General features: G+C 33.8%; 1 long non-coding RNA gene across 1 annotated transcript; it reads right to left on the bottom strand.

The window, feature by feature from the left end:
• Window positions 1–20,382: 20,382 nt before the first annotated feature.
• LOC148782725 (uncharacterized) lies at window positions 20,383–21,417 on the bottom strand. The gene is made up of 2 exons (XR_016052981.1): window positions 21,251–21,417; window positions 20,383–20,665 (listed from the first exon to the last, which is right to left on the bottom strand). It is a non-coding gene; the product is annotated as an uncharacterized LOC148782725 (long non-coding RNA).
• Between the last annotated feature and the right edge of the window lie 1,262 nt (window positions 21,418–22,679).

The raw sequence follows: 22,679 nt of genomic DNA, 5'->3' as shown, positions 1-22,679 counted from the left end.
TGATTCTGGAATATCTGATGAGAAGCCTGTCATAAATTGATTAAAGTCTATTTCATCAGTATTTGAATTTGGTTGAGATAGGTTTTGTAACTTCAAAGTTCTAATTCTATTTTTTAATTGAGATACTTCTTTCTTAATTTCTTTGATTTCTTGTTTGAGGTCAGAAATCGAAGGTTCTTTTTGTTGAGAACTATGTTGTTGACTTACTCTTTTCATTATTGAGGCGAAATTATATTCTTCCGATTGTTTATTGATTGGAAGTGGTTTTGCCTTATTTTTTGTTAATGAAATAAATTGAGTGATGACAGGTCTGTTTTCATTTGGATCAGAAATCTTGTCAGTAATGTCTAATATAAAATTATCTTCCTGTGTGAGTGTATGAACACTGTGTTGGTATAGGACAGCTGCAATCATTATCTTGTACTGACATAGAAGAGTCTGTGTCAGAGGTAGTGGAAGAGTCAGATGACTCTGTCCATATTAGAGCATCATCTTGGATTTGATCTTTATGAGAATCAGTAGAAGTAGAAGATGAAGAATCATAATTGATTATTTTATATAATTTTGCTTTTATTGCTTCTTCTAGGTGTAATGATTCTATTTTCTTTTTTAATTTACATTGGTGTTTATAATGTCCTACTTTGCCACACTTATAGCCTACAGGTAATTTTCTTTTCTTCTTAGTATTGGGGGAAAATTTATTGATTAATTTTCTTTTGGACTTTTTATATGAATCTTTATGTTTAGATTTATATTTGTCTTTTTTGTATTTTTTGTATTTTTTCTTTTTCTTAAACAATTTTTCTGGCATATTTTTTCTATCAAGGTAATATCCAAATTGCTCACAAAAATCACCAAGTTCTTTTCGTTTGGTGATCTTTTGTTTATCTAATTGTCTTTTGAGCTTCATATCAGTGCATAAGGCTAAGCCTTCAACACATATTTCTGCGGAGAGTTCTCCGAGTGTATAAGCTGAATATATGATAATTCCATTATTTTTCTTTCGCAGTCTTTCTTTGACTTTTTCTGCGAAGAGATATGGTAATCCTAATATGAATTTCTCTTTCCAATGATCTAATTGACAATCTTCTCTTATTAATAATCTTGAGAAAAATACATCTTTATACCACTTGTAATGGGATAATGTAGGACAACGTAAGTTAGATAGCAGATCCTCTGCTCTTCCTGCTAGCAGTGATGTACTGCCTACAAAGTGAAGTGTAATGGTATATATGAGGGTATTCACTGCATCACTTTCAGTGTATATTATTTCTTGATTTTGTTCATTTCTGGCGGTCCATTGCCTTGTATTGGTTAGGATTCTATTTTTGGTTTCATCATCGACATAAAAATGCCACCAGCCTCTTAACCAGCCAGTAAAACCATTCACTATTGCTTTGACAACTTCTTGATCTGAATTGCCTGCCATTTTATTTGCAGATGCAAACATTGTCATGTGCCTCATGACATCGAATATTTTTAAATCTGATAAACCATCTATTGACCAATTTACTATTGATCTTCCTGAATAGGATATGACTTGTTGTATTGGATCATCTTCTAATTGAATATCCACAAGAGTTGGTCTCTTGTGATATGGTAAAACTGTTATCGGTTTCCAGTTTTTTCCATAAGCTATTCTATTCAAATCAATAGGTGTAGTATCCATGAAAGCATTTTCTTGGTTTTCTATTGTATCTTCAATTTTTTGGTTCTATTTCTTGGAGTCATAGGAGTAAACAGGATCTACAGTCCAGGATCTACAGTCCACAAACGCCCAGGATCTACAGTCCGATCCTATTTATCTTATTAAGGTAATAATTGATCAAGCAATCCTAGTAAAACGTGTTTTAAAGTAGATATGTAAATATCAAACTATTATATTTAATTAATTCATGTAGAATCCTATAATAATTTAGAATGAACAGTAATATGCAGATAAGCGGAATAATAGAGACATCTATAACAAACCATTGAGCATAATTTAAATTGCCAACTTTTATACTAAATAATATCTTAAATTGCATAATTCATATCAAACATATCAAACTTTATTCATAAAATATTTGTAGCACATTTACTATTACAAACAACTCACTGTTTATACAAACTATTGAACAAAAACAAAAACAAACAAAGAAGCGGAAATCAAGATAACTTACTGGGTGCATATACAGAATCTGGAAAATAACTTCCAGTGGTGTGGACAATATGAAGGTAAAGAAGTAATATTGCAATCACACATATTGAGAGAGGAAAAGTATTGAAGCTATGAGGTCAGGATAGCTTTCTGAAATTGAAACAATGAAGAGAGAGAGAGAGAGTTATAGCAAAACCTGTTACTGGGAAAGAAAACAACAATAAGATGAGGGAAGGTACTACCTGAGACCTTGTGACGATTTCTGTAGGATGATAGAAGAGTAGAACTATTTTTGAGATAAGAAGAGAAGACTTGAACGAAGAGTGAGAGAACAAAGAGAGAACTCAGACTGTCTTCTGAGCACCCTTGGGGATGATCTAGGGAACCTGGGAGCAACTGGGAGCAACCTCTGGAGCGACCTCTGGAGCGACCTCCGGAGCGACCTGCCTCAATGAGAAGGAGGAGGTCTTCTTATATAGAGAGGCAACCTTCGTCTCGAAGCAAAGGAGAGGAGACGTAAAGGTAAAGCAAAAGGAGACTAGACGTAAAGGTGAGTGACGTGACATGAAGGAATAAAACAAAATAAAAACGACAAAAAGAGATGCTTTTAAAAGCATCTGCTACAGTAATTTTTTTGTTTTTTCTGCTAATGGCCACAGTGAAAGCATTTTGCACAGTGCTTTTCTTGTCTTGTTGTGTCGGTGCCACAGTGCTCTTCTTGTCTTCTTGTGTCGGTGCAGAATCTCTGTACAGTGTTTTGTCAGTGGGATGTTGGTGATGAGATTGGAAGAGAATCTTCTTTTGTTGGTATTCGTCGTATTCGTCGGTGGTACTATTGATAGATTTGACAGCATTGGTGGTGATATTGCAGGAATATTCTTTATGGTCTCTGACTGAATTCTTCCGGATCATCTTCTTCGGGATCAGTTTCTTCTTCCGGATCTTCCATGGGGAGATTGAGATATTGATTGGTATGTAAGGGAGATGATTGTATTGTTTCTTCAGAGGAGACTGGCTTTCTCCCTGCTTCAGCAAATATTTCTTTCATTTGTTTTTCTAATGTCTCTTTGGAGGCATTAGGGTTTGATTGAAGCATGTAGGAAAATCAAAGGAAGTATTGGCTGTATTCTGGCTTTGTGGTTTTTCCAGGGTTTTCTGGGGTATTCTTTTTGGAGTTAGTGATGTTGGGTCCATATTGAATATGTCCCACCACTTAACAGAAATGGTCTTTCCAAGTCTAGGGATATATGAGTAATCAGAGGTGGTATCAGGGGAGATGGAATACTCCCATTTCATTATCCAGAGTATTTGGTATAAGGCCATGAAATAAAGGTGGATATCTATGGTATTGTCACTTTGGTTATATTCTTGGAATTTTTCCTGCACTGTTTGGAAAGCAGGAGGTAAAATTTGAGAAGTTGAACCCCACACAAAAAACCAGTTTTTAAACCAGGTGGGGAATCTTTCGAAAACAGGTAGTCGAAACTGGATGTACCAGTTATGAGTATAATTGGGATTTTGATAATAGAAAAATTTATGCCATGCCTCAATGTATTCGGCATACTTGAAATATTTATATGAAAAGTCTGGGTTATGAAGTTTCTTCCCATGCGCGGGATTGCAACCCCACTCTTCATAGGAAAGTAGATTTTTAATTTGGACCTTAGAATATGCAATGGTCCTTGTATTCTGTTGGTAGTAATGGACAACAGATATGGATCCTGTTTCCATCAGTATTGCTTCAAAATATTATCTTGTTTTAACCCCATTGGAAGGGTTAAGATGATTAAGTAAATAAAGAGGAGCAAGTTTTATGGGCTCAGTATTTATATGTTTCTCATCGATAGTGATATCCATGAGATAGGCTCTTTCAATATAAAGAGATCTCGGTATATTGGTTTTGAGAAGCAGATTTAGTTTGTGCTGGAGAATATATGGGTTTTGAAGCCGTAGCTTCAGGATAGGTAATTTGATGGACAGGAGAATGGGAAGGTGAACGGATTCCCAAAGGAGGTTGTTCCCCTTCATATGGTATTATTTTACTGGTCATGGGTTGTTTATCTCGACGAGAAGTGCCTCGAGAACCCATATTAGTAAGTGAAGGTAAAGGTAAAATATTATTATTCTTATTCTCCTCGAACAATTGCAATGCAAGAGATAAGGGCTGTTCGTCGTTGGAGTCAGTGTTGCCCCCCTGCAAAAATTGACGGGTTAAAAAGTCAGGCAAAGAATTTGAAGACCCGGGAAGATGTTCGATTGTAAAATCAAAGGCAGAAAGTATTGCCTGCCAACGAGCAAATATTTGTTTAGAAACCAAATTTTGGACATCTTTTTGCAGAATATCTTTGGCTGCCTTGCAGTCTGTTCTGATAAGAAATTATTGATTAAGAATATCACTTTGAAATTTGGAAACACAATGAACAATGGCTAATAATTCTTTTTTGACCATTGAATAATTCTTTTGGATAGAATTCCAGGCTTTGGAAGTGTATCGGAGTAATTGTTCTTGCTTATCTATTTTTTGTTTAAGAATGCCCCCTAAGCCTATATCTGAGGCATCACATTCTATGATTTTAAAAGCAATAGGATGAGGAAGAGAAAGACATTCAAGAGTCTTTACCTTGCATTTGATTACTTGGACTGCTTTGCTATGAATATTGGTCCATGATGGAGGATTCTTTTTGAGTCTATCATATAGAGGCTTGGAATCGATAGCAAGATTAGGATAAAAATCACTAACATAATTTAAACAACCTAGGAACCTTTGAAGTTCCTTTTTATCCAGTATTTGGTCAGGGAATTTATCAGCAAATTGTATGGATCTATCAATTGGAATAATTGTGCCATGTTGAATCATATGACCAAGAAATCTAATATTGGTTTGGAATAAAGTAATCTTTTTTGCTGAAACTACCAATACAGCATTTTTGGCTGCATGTATAAAAGTATTAATATGTTTAATATGTTGCTCGATGGAGTCAGAGAATATTAATACATCGTCTATATAAACTATCATGAATTGATGATAAGCATTAAAAATGTCATTTATTATTTTTTGAAATTCTGATGGAGCATTTTTTAATCCAAAAGGCATTACATTCCATTCATATTGGCCAAATGGTACATTGAATGCCGTTTTATATTTATCTTGTTCTTGAATTTGTATTTGCCAATATCCAGACTTCATATCAAATTTGGAAAAGATACAAGCTTGAGCAGTTCTATCTAATAAATCTTTCTTATTAGGAATAGGATATCTAATCCATCTTAAGACTTTATTTAAAGGTTTATAATTGATAACCAATCTAGGAACTCCTCGTTCCTTTTCTGAATTTTTATTGACATAAAAAGCTGCACAGCTCCAAGGTGAGGAGCTTGGTCGTATTAACTTTTTATTTTGAAGTTCATTAATCTCTTTGCGACACATTTCTAATAGAATAGTATTCATTTGTATTGGTCTAGCTTTAGTAGGTATTTGTTTTTCATCAAATCCTTGTTCATAGGGAAGACTAATACTATGCTTTTTTCTTTCCCAAAAAGCATTAGGATGTTCGCTACAAATAGATGTTTCTATTTGTTGCTGTATTGTTTTAATTTTTGTTGAATTAAAGGAGTATTGATTTGTTCTTCAATATATTTATATTTAATTTCTTGTTTAAGAGTACAAAGAAATTTTTCTTTATTATGTAATTGATCTTTTACATTATTGATTTCCTTTAACTTTGGTTTATGGATGAATTCAAAATGTATTGGTTCATTTTGATATTTTGAAGATATTCCTGTTTGGTCTATTGATAAAGGATATAAAAGGGTAAGGAATGGTACTCCAAGTATCACTGATTGGCTTAATCCTTTTACCATTATAAATGGTGTAGTGATACATTGGTAATTATTACAAACAGAAGCATTGGATAATTTATAGTTGATGAACAACCTGCTTCCATCTGCAGTATTAAGTATTTGGGTAGTTTTATCAAAATATTTAGAAGGTACTAATCCTTCATTTATGCAATTAAGATCAGCTCCTGAATCTATGAGGGCTGAAGTTTCAAAACTATAGTCTTTTGCAACAATTATTTTAATTTGAACAAACCATTTTTGAATCATTATTTTGTCTATTAGGTTGACAGAGGGAAGTGGTATTACTTGTGTTTTGGCTTCTGGAACTTCTGATGATTCTGGAATATCTGATGAGAAGCCTGTCATAAATTGATTAAAGTCTATTTCATCAGTATCTGAATTTGGTTGAGATAGGTTTTGTAATTCCAAAGTTCTAATTCTATTTTTTAATTGAGATACTTCTTTCTTAATTTCTTTGATTTCTTGTTTGAGGTCAGAAATCGAAGGTTCTTTTTGTTGGGAACTATGTTGTTGACTTACTCTTTTCATTATTGAGGCGAAATTATATTCTTCCGATTGTTTATTGATTGGAAGATATTTTCTAATGTAGGACAACGTAAGTTAGATAGCAGATCCTTTGCTCTTGCTGCTAGCAGTGATGTACTGCATATTACTGTTCATTCTAAATTATATATATATATGTATATATATATATATATATATATATATATATATATATATATATATATATTCAGTGACAACATTATATCAGGGGTCGGCGTTGAGCCTATATCTCTTTGTTTTGGTTATGGACGGATTAACTAGGCATTTATAGGATGAGGTATACCTTGTATGTTTGCGGATGACATAGTTTTGATTGATGAGACTAGAGGCGGCGTCAATGCAAAATTAAAACTCTGTAGGGGTGCTCCGAAAAATTCATTGGAGTAAATCAGAATATATAAAATGCAAGTTTAGTAATGATAGAAGTGGAAACGAGGAAGCAATTAAGATTGATGACCAAGAAATATCTAAAACAGATTATTTTTAATATCTATGGTCGATAATCCAATAAAATGGAGAGATTGAGGAAGATGTGCGTAGAATTGGAGCGAAGTGGAGAAGTGCATCCGGAGTTTTATGTGATCACCACGTATACCTTTAAAACTGAAGGGGGAGTTCTATAAGACAAGTATAAGATCGGCCATGCTTTATGGGGTGGAATGTTGGGCAGTCAAGAAACAATGTCCTATGATGAGTGTAGTTGATATGAAGATGTTGAGATGGATGAGGGGCAAGACAAGAAATAATAGAATTCATAATAAATACATATCAAGGAACTTAAGGGTGGCTCCAATAGGCGATAAGATGGGAGAAAGTAGACTTAGGTAGGCTGATCATGTGCAACATACACATAATACAACATTGGTTAGGAGGGGTGAGTTGATCACAATCATTTTTGGGGGGATTTGATCACTAGGTTAATAAAAATTGTTTTGGATAATTTATGTGGCTAAAATCTCCTAGCTAGGTGTTTTGGCCCATTGGCTGGTAAGTATTGGCATTTGGGGTATAGAATCTTTTTCCTGTACACAATCTCACATGGATATACATATATGGTGCTTGTATATATGTATCATAATCTTAGGTTTTCTCGTATTATATTTTTTTAAAGTTTTTTCTCCTTATATTTGCAAGTATTCTGAGGGCATTAGGTATCGATATCAATGTCACATGATGTGAACATCATTAGGTTTAGCATATACAAGAGCCAGTGGATCATAAGTTGGGAGAAGATATGAGAGTTGTTGAATATAAAACATAGGTGTTGGTGTTTGAAAAATCCATATTTGAAAATGGCATGCTTTTTTGGGGTTCAATTTTGAAGCAGTTTTGGAATATGGATTTGTTGGAATTGAGCCAAGTAAGAAAATCATCTTTGATTGTCTTGAATTGGATGGGGAGATTTGCATCAACAAAAAATGAGCAAGATGAAGTATAACACAGTTGCAGGTACTTTTCCAAACAGTAACTTTTTTACATGCAATGCAAGGATGTGCACAACTACAACTGCACATGTCTCTCTATTTTCTTTGCTGAGCTAGCCTGGATCTTAGTATAATGTGTATAATTGTATAATGTGAGGACCATGTCCTTGCATGTTACAAAGGTGTATTGAGTTACAACTTTAATTATCTGCGTCTCTCTCTCTCTCTCTCTGTTACATAAAGCAAGAGGATATGATGACATCTCTATTACACACATCTTTATAGTAAAATCGGTGTTCAGCAAATTTGTTTAAGAATTTTCATAGCAGTCAACCAAATTGGCTCTCAGTTCAAGCACTCTTGGAGTCTGTAAACTTTAAACTTGCATATCAGAAATACTGGCTAAAGTCTACCGAACATACTGATTTATCTGGGAGTCAAGTGAGTCCCAAGTGTTTTGTGTTTTTCAAGACTCGGAAATCTCTGTCTGTTTCGTTTCCTCGTGGAACTGTCTGGAATTTGAGTGTTGGTTTTCTCTTTCTGAGATGACTTGCGCCATTTTCTAAGCTTTGTGGGGGTCATGTAGCCAAAATTTTCACCATTACTCTCACATTTCTTTCCTCCAACCCGTCAAAAGAATTGTGACTAAACAGATTTATGTAAAGGTGAAGTTTGCCCCTTTTTTGTTATTCCCCTGGAAGAGCTTATTCTCCCAAATCTCAGATGTTTTATCTTGCATCTCATTTGTCATCTATTTGCTCACTCATGAGGGCTTGAAAAGAGTTATTCCAGAGGTACAACACTTTTGGTTCACACATCTTACTCGTAGCCTGCCTCATCTTTAGTTCCAGCAAGACTCTGTAGGAATGCCATATTTGAGGACTTATAATTTGCTAATGCATTTCTAGGGCCTAGGCTGTCTGGAGATAAGGAAAAAAAACTACCTTTTTTTGTCTTTTGAAAAATGGAAAAACTTGTGTACACTTATCCAGAAAAAAATCAAACACTTGTATTAAGTTGATAAGTGCAGGAGTCCTTTTTTTTTTTTTTTTTTTTTCAGTACGGGTTTTTGGGGCGCGGGGTTGGGCGAGGCAACCTTACAACGCAACAGGCTCTTTCAAACAGGGCTGCATTCCCATTTGGCAATACAACTGGTTTGTGTTGCTTGTACTGATAAATAACACCCTCAGTTGCTTTTTATAAAACTTGCAATGAATAAGTTCTGGATCAGAATGTTTGCTTGATGCGCTAGAAGGCATTGTGAAATTGAAAGGGATTGGGGAAAAGCACTTCCCTTTTTATGTAATTACGGATTGTCAATGTTTGGAAGTGAATTGTAGCCTTACACATCTTAAACCCTTTTCTTTAAGCTTCCTTGAGGTTTTTGCGAGGTATGAAAATCAAAATGTTTGGATTTGAATTGGTTTTTACTTGAAAGCTTCTTCCTTGATGTCAAAATGAAATTAATTGGGATGCTAAGCCTGATGTTAGACCCGAAAAAGGGGTTGAAGATAAAGTGCCAATGATGGAATCCGTAACCCTTCTCTTGGCCTTCATTCACCCCCCAAGGCTTTCCTATGGAATTTCTGTCCTCATGTTTTGAGGAGCCCTAGGAAGTTCATGCGCCAGGCCTGTCAAGGCAGGTGCTTGGAATTCAGTTGGCCGAGGTTCTCTACATTGGCCTAGCCAGAGTGGATTTCTGCTGCATCTGCCCCTGGTGTCTCCTAGCCGCCGCTTGAACTGCTTCTTAATGCACTCAGGAAAATATTCTGTACTTTGTACGAGCATGAAATAGACAATTCAGACCCAATGTCCACTGTATATGTTTAACTGATGCTGGTGGGTGATTTGTTGTTGCCCATCGCTTTAGCCAAGCTTTTCCTTTAGCGGGAACAATTACTCAACTCTCCACCCATTAGAAGTATGAACGATTGGTATAGAATGTGTACCTGAATACTGTACTTGTAGGGAGTGTAGCATGATGCCCTTAGGAGAGACCGACTTTCCTCATGGATAAGGTTGTAGGATGGAATAATTTGCAGAGTTAAACCATGATATGTTCAAATTCCCCTCAATCAACAACCCAAGGAGAGCAAGCTGATTGGAGACATGAAGGGAAACTGCCATCATCTCAATGATACTAGGAATGTACATCAGTATCCACTTTGCTCAAGACCTAGATTATCTCACTGTGCTTCTCTATGGAAAACTGGCTACCCTCTTCAGTTCTATCAACATTAACAGCATTAGTGTGTTTGGTTTGTTTCAGGAGAAACTCCCAAAGTCTATTTCCCCCAGGCTGTCACTATCTTGGCCTTTTGCCTTTGCCTTCTCTAATATTCCCCCTAGTCATCATCCAAACCTTATCCCAATTATTTGGGGTAGGCTGATGTTCACCTTAGTGTTTTACGCAACTATCTGATGATTTTGAAAATTGTCACCTTCTAGAGTAGAGCGTGGATAATGGTGAAAATATGGTAGTTCTGTTGACTTCAGTTATGAACCGCCTACATACTCTATTTTCATATGGAAAAAGTTTTTATGAGGATGCAACCTTATAATGTAGAACTATGGATACACCTAAAAAATCCATCGAAAAATGTAGTTTTAATGTTGAAAAACCTTTTGATTGATCATCTTGATATCAAGATGTATGACCATGAAAAATAAAAAGATTTTAAGTCTTAGAAATAGTGCATTTTACAACATATTATCTACACCGCCCATTTTCAAGATTTTCATATGTTTATAAATCTATTTGATTTTAACCATTTTTGAAATTTAAAATTTTATAATTAGATATAAAATAGATTTTGAGATAATTCTAAGAAAATTTGACATCAAAATTATGTACCATGATAAAATTTGAAGGTGCACTTTACCTCTACAGCTACTGATGCATCTGTATGCTAATTGCACCTTTTTTCACATAGGCCATGCAACTCTAATGTCCTTTTATTTTATTATTTTTTTAGTGTACTACAATTTGTTGGCTTTCTTTAATTCTCTTTGTTAAACTATTTTTTCTTTTTTTTTATATGTAGTTCTCTTTGTTAAACTCACGCTTTAATCTCAAATAACTATCTGAAAGAGCTTTATTTCAAAGGATTTCCATTAGAATCATTCCACATGCCACTGATAGTTGAATCTGCCCTCTTTTTTTCTTTTCTTTTTTTTTTTTTTTTTTTGAAAAATTTGGACCATTTCTCGATTTGTTTGCCCTCTTGTGCATTGGATCATCGTCAATTTTATCCCAACTATTTGAAGTTGGCTATACAAATCTTGTTTTGTCACTCTTGTCTGTTGGATATTATCATTAATAAATGGATATTTATTTAAAAAATTAATTAAATTTTTTTTTTTTGACCAATAGTATCAAATTTTATTGATAAGCAAATTACACAAATGTGATTACAATCACATCATTAGACACAAGAAGCAAAGGCAAAGATGCACAACTCTCAGCAAGAGTATCTGCCAAGGCATTTGCCTCCTCGCATGAAGAAAGGAGATTGTCAGGTGTTCCGCCATAACTAGAATTTGAAGCTAGACCTTTGAGCTTCCTGGGCACCTTCTGCTCTCTATTGCACATGACTTTCAATGAGTCTCCCTTATTACCTAAGTTTCCACTAATAAAAAACCCATGAAAAAGTGCTATAATTTCGACGTGGTTAGCAGTAGCCACACCAACCAATGGCCAGCATAGTTAAATCAGTGCTTTGTTGGATTCCTTGAATCTCAACAAGAAGTCCATCGTCTTTAATCAAAACATCACTCCAAGTATCTAGATTTTTTGTGAAAACAAATGTACAATACTGGATCTGACACTTCTCCAAAGCACCTACTATCTCGAGAAGCTAGGTCAAAACACTAAGACAATAAGACTTAGGCTGGACATATGTTCAAGAGTCCTACGTTTGAACCTCCACAATTGGGTTCGTACCCTCGCTATTTCTCTCTTTAAATTTTTTTTTTTTTTTTTAACACTAACTGTTAGTAGTGGATTACCAATTTTTGAAACGGGTTAGCATTTGTAGGAATGGAAATCGAGACCAGTATCTAAGTCACAGTTGGTGCTATTTCTTTGACTTCAACCCCTTTCCTCTATTTCTGTTTCTATTTTGAAGTAACATGTAGTAATACGCTTTCCCATAAACCACATACTTTTGAATTAGGGAAATTCACGTAAGGACCGGTCTATAATATCGTTATAATGAAATGACTAAAAAATAGGCTGTTATTAATAGGAAGGATAGAATCTTGATTTTTTTTTTTTTTTTTTGCTAAATTTTCCCTTGGTCCGATTTTTCAAATTTCGGAACACTTTGTAACCTCGACAATTTTGATTTTTTGTCAAGTTTGCCTCAATTCGATTTTTCGAAACTCGAACTGTTTGGTAATCTCGACATTTCTTATTTTTTTACCAAGTTTGCCTTTATATTATTTATTAAAAAAATTCAACAGAAGGTGATCCAATGTTTTGAACATCATACTGCAATCTCTTCTATTATTTTAAGTATACCAAACGGTTTGATGGTTCGAAAATCGAACTGCATTCAGTTCAATTTTTTTACTAAATAATGCGGTCCTAAATTTGAACCATCAGACCATAAGGTGATCATGTCAAGCTCTTTCCACATCTTTGGTTGTCTCAAATATTTCATCTGTCAAGAACATTTGTCTTATTGTTTTGCGAGATACCTCTCAAAATAAATTGTTAGGACATGTTTCCTTCTTTGTAATACTTTCCCATAGACATGCGGGGTTAAATTGTTTGGACATGTGTTTTTTTCTTTTGAATGTTTCTCCCATAGAGCTGCAGGGTTAAAGGTCAATTTCTGACTCGAACTTGCATTGGAATATTTGAGACAACCAAGCGGTTTGATGGTTCAAATATTGGACCGCATTGTTTAGTAAAAAAAAAATGAATAGTATGCGGTCCGATGTTCGAACCATCGGGTCGCTTGGTTTTACTTAAAAAAAACAAAACAGAATGTGGTCCGATGTTCGAAACATTAGATTGCTTTCTGTTGAATTTTTTTTAGTAAATAATAAGAGGGAAAATTTAGTAAAAAATGAAAAATGTCGAGGTTACCAAGTGGTTCAAGTTTTGAAAAATCGGATTGAAGCTAAAATTGGTAAAAAATCAAAATTGTCGGGGTTACAAAGCGTTCCGAGGCTTGAAAATTAAATTGGGGCAAACTTGATAAAAAATAAAAAAAATTTAAATTCCGTTCTTCAGATAATAACAATGTAGTTTTGGGCTATTTCGTTATAATGGCATTATAAACCGGTCGGTACGTAAATTTCCGTCGGAAATTTCATGTATTTGTTCCTTCATTCTATCAAATTATATGTATTCAGTGAAGTATTAACAAAATAGAGAGACATTCACTCGGCGCATGATCGGCAAGTTTGAGTGTGTGTTGCTTTTTATTTCTAACATTCTTTTGTTCCTCAAAAGTAATTTGGTCCCTTTGAATTGTGTGTACGTATCTACGAGTGAATGGTAAATGTATGGAAGGCTCTCTAGCTTCCCAATTTCGCCCTCAAGTATGACAAAAAGACATCCTTTTTTTAAAATTGGACGCGTGGTTCGAACCGGTCGCTCACCTGTTCCGTGTCAAATAGGCCAAGTAAAAATAGTTGAGTCAATGACTCGTCCAGGCCAAATTAAAAAAACGCAAAAAAATATAACAAGATATATAAAGTTTGAAATATTTAAAGGGAAAAGTTTATATAGAGCCGAGGCTATGAACAATCAAATTAGAGCCTATTTCAAAATTTTCAATACAAGAAGTTGTTTTGATGCCCAAATATCCTTCAATTGATCATCTCAACATCAAGATGCATGGATAGGAGAAAAAAATGAATTTCAAGTTTTGGAAATAGTGTATTTTGTAACGAATTTTTGGACAGTCAATTTTTAATATTTTCAATTTTTTATAGATCTATCGATCTACACTATTTTTTAAGCTTTTAACTTTACAAATAAAAATGAAAATATATTTTAAGGCTATCACAAAGATTTATAGTATTGAAACCACATTTCTCGACACCACTTGAAGGTAGGCTCTAATTTGATGGTTTAGAGCCTAGGCTCTATAGAAACTTCACCCATATTTAAATAAGGATGTGGTTTCTACAAGGTTGCAACCTTGAACAATCCAATTAAGGTGCACCTCCAAATTTGATCAATAACATGTAGTTTGAAAATATATTTTCATATATATTTATAAAATTTTAAACATAAAAAATGGTTAAAATCAAATAAATCTATAAACATATGAAAATCTTGAAAATAGATGATATAGAAAATGTGTTGTAAGATGCATTATTTCTGAGACTCAAAATCTTATTTTTTTTTTTTCATATTCATATATCTCAATGTCGAGAAGATCAATTAGAGAGTTCTTCAACATTAAAACAACCTTTTCCTATGGATTTTTGAGGTACATCTTTATTTTTACATTTTAAGGTTGCAACCTTATATAAACTTTTTTTTTTAAATAAAGTTTAAGAACCTTAAAATGTAGTAATCAATCATTCATGCAATCCCACACATAATCAAGTTACTCTCTATTTCAACTTGGTAAAGCCCTTGGATCAAGTGAGCCACGAAAACAAGATCTCCCTTGAGATCACCCGGTGGACAAACACCTTAGTTCCTTTGAAAAATGCAACATGTCCAGAAACACATCCACTGACACTCTCAGAAACAGAGATTAGATTCTTCCTCATTCCAGGAAACATCAAGAGTAGTGTCTTTTAAGATGACGACCTCCCAATTAGGTAGGTTTAGTAGCAAATATCCATTTCTTAGTACTTGCTCCTTTTGATTTCCTTCCATGAAAATATTTTGAGTTCTTTTTCTTCAACTATTGAAAAGATCGGAATCCATTCGTGATATTGCTTACATGAACGTGGCACCTGAGTCCGTACCACATATGAATCCCTTCATCCATTATCCGTGTCAAAAATCACACACACACACACCCTCTCTTTCTTTGGTCCGGCACCAGTATCACATCAAGTCTTATGGGTTGTGAGGATGGCCCTCTTAGGTTGAACCGGTTGCTTAGTCCATCCATCCCCACGGTCCGCCACTCTTCCTACACCTCAAGGAAGGTAGTGATGTTGTCTATGGAAAGGGATATGTCACGAGCCAACAAATTAGCCAAGGAATTTTCCCATGAGGGAGAAAGAGTGGATTAAAAATAGTGTGGAAGAGGGGGCATGAAAGAACATTCAGAGGGCTTCAACTTCTCTCACCACATACTTAAAAGTCCTTACATGGCGTCTACTGTAGCACGCTCAGGCATCGCTAATCTCTCAGCTTTCTCATGATCATTTTCTTCGGACGATAAGAAGGTGTGTCATAGGTCTTTTTTCATGTTCTCCATTATTTCTTTTTTCCAATGAACACACTTCATTTTTTCTAGCATACGTCTTGGACATATTGACTAGTGTTGTTAGATGCGTTTCATAATCTTTTTTGGTTTGGTCTGAAAACGAAGCAATTCAATACTTTGGCCGATTCAATTCCAGGCATTAAAATTTTCATCCTCAAGTAATTTGTTCACTATAGCTTTGGCGGCCATGATCAAGTACGTGTGCATCATCATCATCATTGCGTTTTAAAGTATTTGAGAATGTTAGATTAAGGATTAATAGAAAGTTTTGACAAAGTTTGATCAAGTACGTGTGCATCATCGTCATCATTGCATTTTTCAAACTATTTGATAATGTTAGATTCAAGATTCATGAAAAATTTTGACAAATTTTTACGTCGAATGCTTACCTCACACAACCCACTTCCTTTACCCGGTAATGGGATGGGTCAAGAGAAAGTTTAAGGTCCTCCCTCTTATCAGACCAAATGAAGTACTTGTGCACTTTCCTAAATACAATGTAAAATCAGGACATAGACATATTTACCTTTCTTAGAGCTTGGCTTTGATACTACTTGTTAGTAAATGGATCCAATTATAATGATATACAATGGGCCTTACAGCTTAATTACACCAAGTACAGCCACATATGTTCCATTTATAGCCATATTAGCATGAATTACTGCCACACTTTAGACATCCATACACTTTAAAATTCAAGGAATACAACTCAAGTTAGGCTGCTTAACAAAGTTTAAGCACATTGCAAAAGGAGATTTTGAGTACACATAACGCTATACTCAGGTGCTTAGATATTCGGCGCTATTCAATTATAATGCAAAATTATACATCAATTTCAAATTATACATTTATGCCACAAAACTCAACCTCCATAATTAAGACAAACAATTGTTTAAAAGAACATGATTATGGATTTTTTTTTATATGATTACCATTCAAAAAATTTGGAAAGTCAAAATTCGAGCTCGTTGTGCCTGGCTCACCGCCAGTGGACTTAATTACATGCCATAAATGTACTACTCAGATGGCATTAAGATGATGGACAATTTCACATCATCATATGTGAAGCTTTTAAGCATAATTTCAACTAAACTAATTGGCACGATTTGGTAGTGGAGAAGCTCAAAAACTGTGTGGAACAAATGTGAAAGAAAATTGTGGGAGAATAGGCTCCAATTTCTCACAATTTGGTTGGCTATAAAAATGGCAAATATGTGAGGGAATTTTGGCAAAGTTTCCCTTAGATTTTTTCACCAAAGTAAAGCATCAAGGAGGTGAGTTAAGAGGGAAATTTGGATCAAAGTTTCCAAGAAATCAGTCAACAAATTCTCATAAAACCTCAATTAAATCTCTCCAAATTATAATCAATGATCTAGGCATGGAAGGCTTATACTCTAGGATCAATATCAATTCAAAGATCTCATGAAATAAAAAAAGTTAGTGTTGTTAATCAAGACATTAAACTCGTTTAAGTTCCATTGTAAAAAAGTACCATCACTCATTATAAGATTATAACGTTGTCGACGAATAAATATTTTATTACAAAAAGATTAACCTTCATAAATATTTTTTAGCTTGTCGTTTTTTAGTATTTTCTGAGGACATATTGAATAAAATAGATTCATCTAAGGCCAAAAGAATATATGTCTTGACAAACTCATCATTCTCATCAAATTCCTCATCATCTATCATACAAATTTCTTTTCTTTCCATTTAAAGTACTATACAACCATTTTTAGGTTGAGAAATTCTAACTATCAAATTTTAAAACTTCACATTTGGTTTAAATTCCTCTATCCATCTTCAAAGATATGCGAGTTGCCAAAACCTTATGATCAATAGGGACCTAGGCTTTGATACCAATTGAAAAGGATAGAAACCAAGATTTGGGCAAAAGTAAAAGGAAAGAAATAATGCAGAAAATAAAAAAAAAGCAAAATAGCAAGACTTGGTTCAGCAAGTTATCAACATCTACAGGGCAACAAGCTTATCTTCCACTAATTAGAAAAGGGTGCAGTTTGTATAGAGCCGAGGCTCTAAACAATCAAATTTGAGCCCACCTTCAAATAGTGTCAAGAAATATGGTTTCACTACTGGAAATTTTTGTAATAATCTTAAAAAATATTTTCATCTTTAATTATAAAATTTAAAGCTTTAAAAATAGTATAGATCAAGAAAACCTATGAAAACTTGAAAATCTTGAAAATTGACGGTAAAAAAAATACGTTACAAGATGCACTATTTCCGAAACTTGAAATCTATTTTTTTCTCATGTCCATGTATCATGATGTCGAGATGATCAATTTGATGATATTTGGATGTCAAAACAACCTCTTCTAATGAAATTTTTGAAGTAAGCTCTAATTTGATTATTTAGAGCCTAGGCTCTATATAAACTTTTCCCATTAGAAAAACACGGGTGCAAGCATAGACGATACAATGGTTTACAAGCTCTCTCTCATAAAGCTTAAAACAAGCTCTCTCTCATAGAGCTTAAAACATGGTTTTTTTTTTATTTTTGTCTAGAACACCCACTTAAAGAACTATAGGAACTCATTGTTTTCTCTCTCCAGTTTTTTTTTCACTAATTTTCTATCTTTAGGAAGCTTTATTTATAAATAACAAAACTATATGGAAAATACCCACTAATTTCTACTCTCATTTTTATTAGGAGTTAGATAGCTTTGTTTTATATTATAAACAACTAGGGTACAACCCCATAAAAGCTCACGTGATTTTCGATATGTGTAGGAACCTCGACAGCTAAATATTAGGTACGGTACATGTGAATCCTAGGAAATAGAGACTTCACGTATTAACGCTATATTCATTCAAATTTATCCTAAAACTTTTCTATCACAATTACAAAACAAAATTTTTTGAATCAAAACAAAAAAGGTCTAAGATCGATTTTTGGCTATTATTCTCCCATTTTCTTCCCAAAGTACTTTTTATTTTACTTTTGATACGTAGCCTCGATTAGATGAAGAACAATTGTTTAGTTTGGACCGCATTTCTACAATATACGGTCCATAGGTATAACACACCCATCCTAAAGATGGATGCAAATAAGTGGTCCATCTAAAAACAATTGTAACTAACAGTTCAAATGTTTTTTTAATATAATTATTTTTTAGTATTTTTAATATTTTTTTCATATTTATGATCTCCATGTTAAAGATTATATATTATCTAAAAATTAGGATCAAATTATATTTAAAAAATATATTTATTGCCAAGCCCACATTTCTACAATATGCAGGCTGGTTGCATGCTATCCGCATCTTTTGATGAAATAAAACATGTGATTTTGATTTTAAGCTTTTTAGCAATTTTTCATTTAATTATGGGAAAGTATAGAATGAGACTATTTACCTTTGGTACAAGGTGGTCATATTAATCTTAACCATTGGATGTAAAATTGGGTGGTTGCAGTTATTCCATTGTCCAAATTCGAACTTCAAAAGAAATTTTCTCGAACTTTATGATACATCCAAGCTCTGAAATTTCACATCGGATGGTTGTAAATAATTGTGGCCACCTTATATCAAAGGTAAATCGTCTGGTCTCAAATTTCACACCTTATGTTTTTTTTAATTAACATTGTGCACTACTGATCCGGCTTGTCCGATCAAACAATTTAAACCAGAACCGGTAAAACCTATCTGTTTTAGACATTGAAAAGACAAATACAAGCACTAAATGGCGCCCATATTGAACGGAAAACGGGTAGGGAACCATAGTAAAGGCAATTTAAAGTTGTCAATTACTAAAACTTCTTGAACCATTGAAGTTAGAACATTCTCTTAGCCCCATATGGGCATAACCATTACAAATGGAAACCTAGGACTCCCTTAAAAGCTTCTAACTTTAATCGGCACGTATTTTATGCTCCCTCGAGAGCATAGTTTGCATTTACTCCCTCAGTCTGGAGACTCACTTGGGCGGTTTTTTTGCAATTTGAAAATTCAAGAACCATCTAAGAATCATTATATGATTATTCTCAAGAGAAAAAATTTGAAATTAGAATTTTCTAACCCTTAAATCTTACCCTCTAAAAATTAGACGGTTTCTATTTAATCGGGATTGTATACAATGAGACCATTTACCTAAAATGGGCGCAATTCCTTACAACCATTTGACAGTTTGGATGTGTCATAAAATTCAAAAAAAATTATTTTGAAGTTTGAGCTTGGTTAATGGAACAATTGCATCCACCCAACTTTACATCCAATGGTCAAGATTATTTGTACCACCTTGCATAAAAAGTAAATGGTCTCGTTCTATACTTTCCTCCCATTCAATCTTGGGACATTATTTTTTCCAGAGGGTGCCTTTGGAAATCTTTTTTATTGAGGTTAAGTCTATGGATTGAAGAGGTTGTATCTCCATTAATTTGGGGTCTAAAACTAAGTCGAAGTAGAGTTTTATCAAGGGTTAAATGGATAGTATACTCATGAGGAAGTATACTATCTTTCGGCTTTACACCTTGACCTCTCATTTATTAATCTACTAGAAAATTAGAGGATGCAAGGAACGTGGGACCATCTCGCTTTTCAATGGCTCAGATATTATTAACCTGATCAAGTCTCTAAATTCCTCAAATAAATTGTCAATATTCCAAAGTAAAATTGCATATACTACACAACAAATCTTTGATCATTCTCGAATTACACTACTAAAGCTATATTTATTTTTATTTTTATTTTTTACATAGGTTTAGGTGTGGCTTTGTATTTATCCTATGATTGCAGGAATAATAATAAAAAGCTATAAATCCAAGGATTTTGAAAATTGACTTAATAATGCTCAAGTACTATTTCTTCCTACACAAAGTTCGTACTTTCTTTTGCAGAGGAAGGTATCATGGTTGCTGATAACTTCTCATGGTGCAAATTTTTGTAAGATTTGGTAGGGCCACCAGGATATGTCCTGCTTTTGTCTATCGGATATAGTGCAACAAATTCCTTATTTATACGGATATATTCATACCTTTCTCATGAGTTAAAAAGGATTATATTTATTTCTACAATATATACTTGTGAAGAAAGCAGAGAGAGAAGGATATATTCATACCTTTCTCATGAGTTAAAAAGGATTATATTTATTTCTACAATATATACTTGTGAAAAGAAAGCAGAGAGAGAGAGAGAGAGAGAGAGAGAATAGATTCTTCACTTTAAAAAGTTTGGAGCCGTACACTTTGAGGATATCCACCCCACCTGCGTAGGTATTTGAACTTTGACTGCTTGGCTTAGTGTTTATGGAGTTTGAGCTAACATTGCCTACCAAAATGAAGAAAAAAGAAAGAAAGCAAGATATAGGTAAGGAAAAAGTAATATAAGAGCGAGGCTCTAAACAATCAAATTAAGAAACACCTAAAAAATTCACTAAATGAAATTTTGATGCTAAAATCCCCAAATTGATTATCTCGACCTTAAGATGTATATAGACAAATGAAAACATGAATTTCAAGTCTTGTAATGCATTTTTTTGGCCATCAATTTTCAGGTTTTTCAAGTGTTCATATATCTGTTCGATCTACACTATTTTTGAAGCTTTAACTTTTATAATTAGATACAAAAATAAAATTTCAAACCATCACAAAGATTTTCAGTATTGAAACAACATCTTTCAACATTATTTGAAGACTTTAATTATTTCGGGTCGGCTTTATGCAAACCACGCCCGGTATAGAAAATCACTTTAAAAAATACAAATTAAGGAAATGGGAAGAAAAAATCAATCCTAACCACCTAATGAATGAACAACTCTGTCGTCTAATGTATGTAGTAAGGTAGTGATGGGAAAAGAAAAGAACAAATTGATTGAGACCCATTGGAAGCATGCAGTAAAGAAATGATACTTACTCATTGAAAAGACAAAGGAGAAAAGTTTGATAAAGGTGCAGCTTTTTCGCCTTTTTCCTGAGACACTTCCTTAGAATTCAATGGCGAATCAATTTGCAATTCCATGGCTAGAATAATTCATCTAAATGATGAGAATCTTTTTGTTTCTCTCTTTCTATTATGAAATAACTTTTTTTTTCTCACCTCCTCTCCCCCACACGTCTCTAAAACATGATTCTGAGTGTCCACGTGCCACCACATGGGTGGAAAATGACCGGACCCGATGGGTTGACCTGACTGGTTCTAGGTCTTAGCTCAAATAATGGACCTCACGGGTCGAGTCTAGGTCCACTTGACCTTGACCCAATTGGGTTGTCGGATCCATTCGGGGTCCAGCTTGGATCCTATAGTGTGGGCCGGTTCCGGGTTGGGGACGTCCGTCCTTATATATATTAGTGTAAAATACACAATATTAACCATAGGGTGTGGTTTCTATAAGGTTGCAACCTTAAGCAATCCAATTAAGGCACACCTCCAAATTTTATCATAACATGTAATTTTGGTGTCAAAATTATTCGGATTATCTGAAATTCTATTTTCATATCTATTTTATAAAATTTTAAACTAAAAAAATGGTTAAAATCAAATAGATCTATAAACATATGAACCTCAAATCTTGAAAATGGACGGTCTAGATTTTCGAGGACTCAAAATCTTTTTTTTATATATATATTCATACATGTCGATGCCAAGATGATTAATTGGAGGGTTTTTCAACATTTAAACAACATTTTCCGATAGATTTTTGAGGTGCATATGTAATTTTACATTTTAAGGTTGCAACCTTATATAAACTTTTTCCGTAACTAGTATAAAATGCAGAAAATTTTATTAAGGGTGTGGTTTGCATAAGGCCGACGCTCTAAACCATTGAAACAAGGCACGCCTTCAAATAGTATCGAAAGATATTGTTTCAATACTGGAAATCTTTGTGATGGCTTGAAAATTTATTTTCATCTCTAATTATAAAATTTAATGATTTAAAAATGGTGTAGATCAAACATATTTATGAACACTTGAAAATTGACAGTCCAAAAATATATTGCATTATTTCTAAGACTTGAAATTAATTTTTTTTCATGTCCATATATCTTGAAGTTGAGATGATCAACTAGAAGAATTTTGGATATTGAAACAGCATCTTCTAATGAATTTTTGAGGTGTTCCTTAATTTGATTGTTAAGGGCCCGTTCTTATATAAACTTTTTACATTTATTAAATTACCTACAGATCGTTAAATTTGATCTCAAAACACCCATTAGAAAATGGTATTGAATTGGAGTAGTTCCGAATTGTTAAATTGTTGAATAGTTAAATATATAAAAACATTTTTTATTCATAGACCCACACCCCACCTCTGAGTGCAATTCACATGGACCAAATTGTAGAT

This window comes from Amborella trichopoda, chromosome 3 (assembly GCF_054954075.1).
Source record: "Amborella trichopoda isolate Santa Cruz 75 chromosome 3, AtrichopodaSantaCruz75HAP2 v2.0, whole genome shotgun sequence".
Classification (NCBI taxonomy): Eukaryota; Viridiplantae; Streptophyta; class Magnoliopsida; order Amborellales; family Amborellaceae; genus Amborella; species Amborella trichopoda.
Note: the sequence above shows the minus strand (reverse complement) of the source record. Positions and strands in the feature narration are given on the sequence as shown.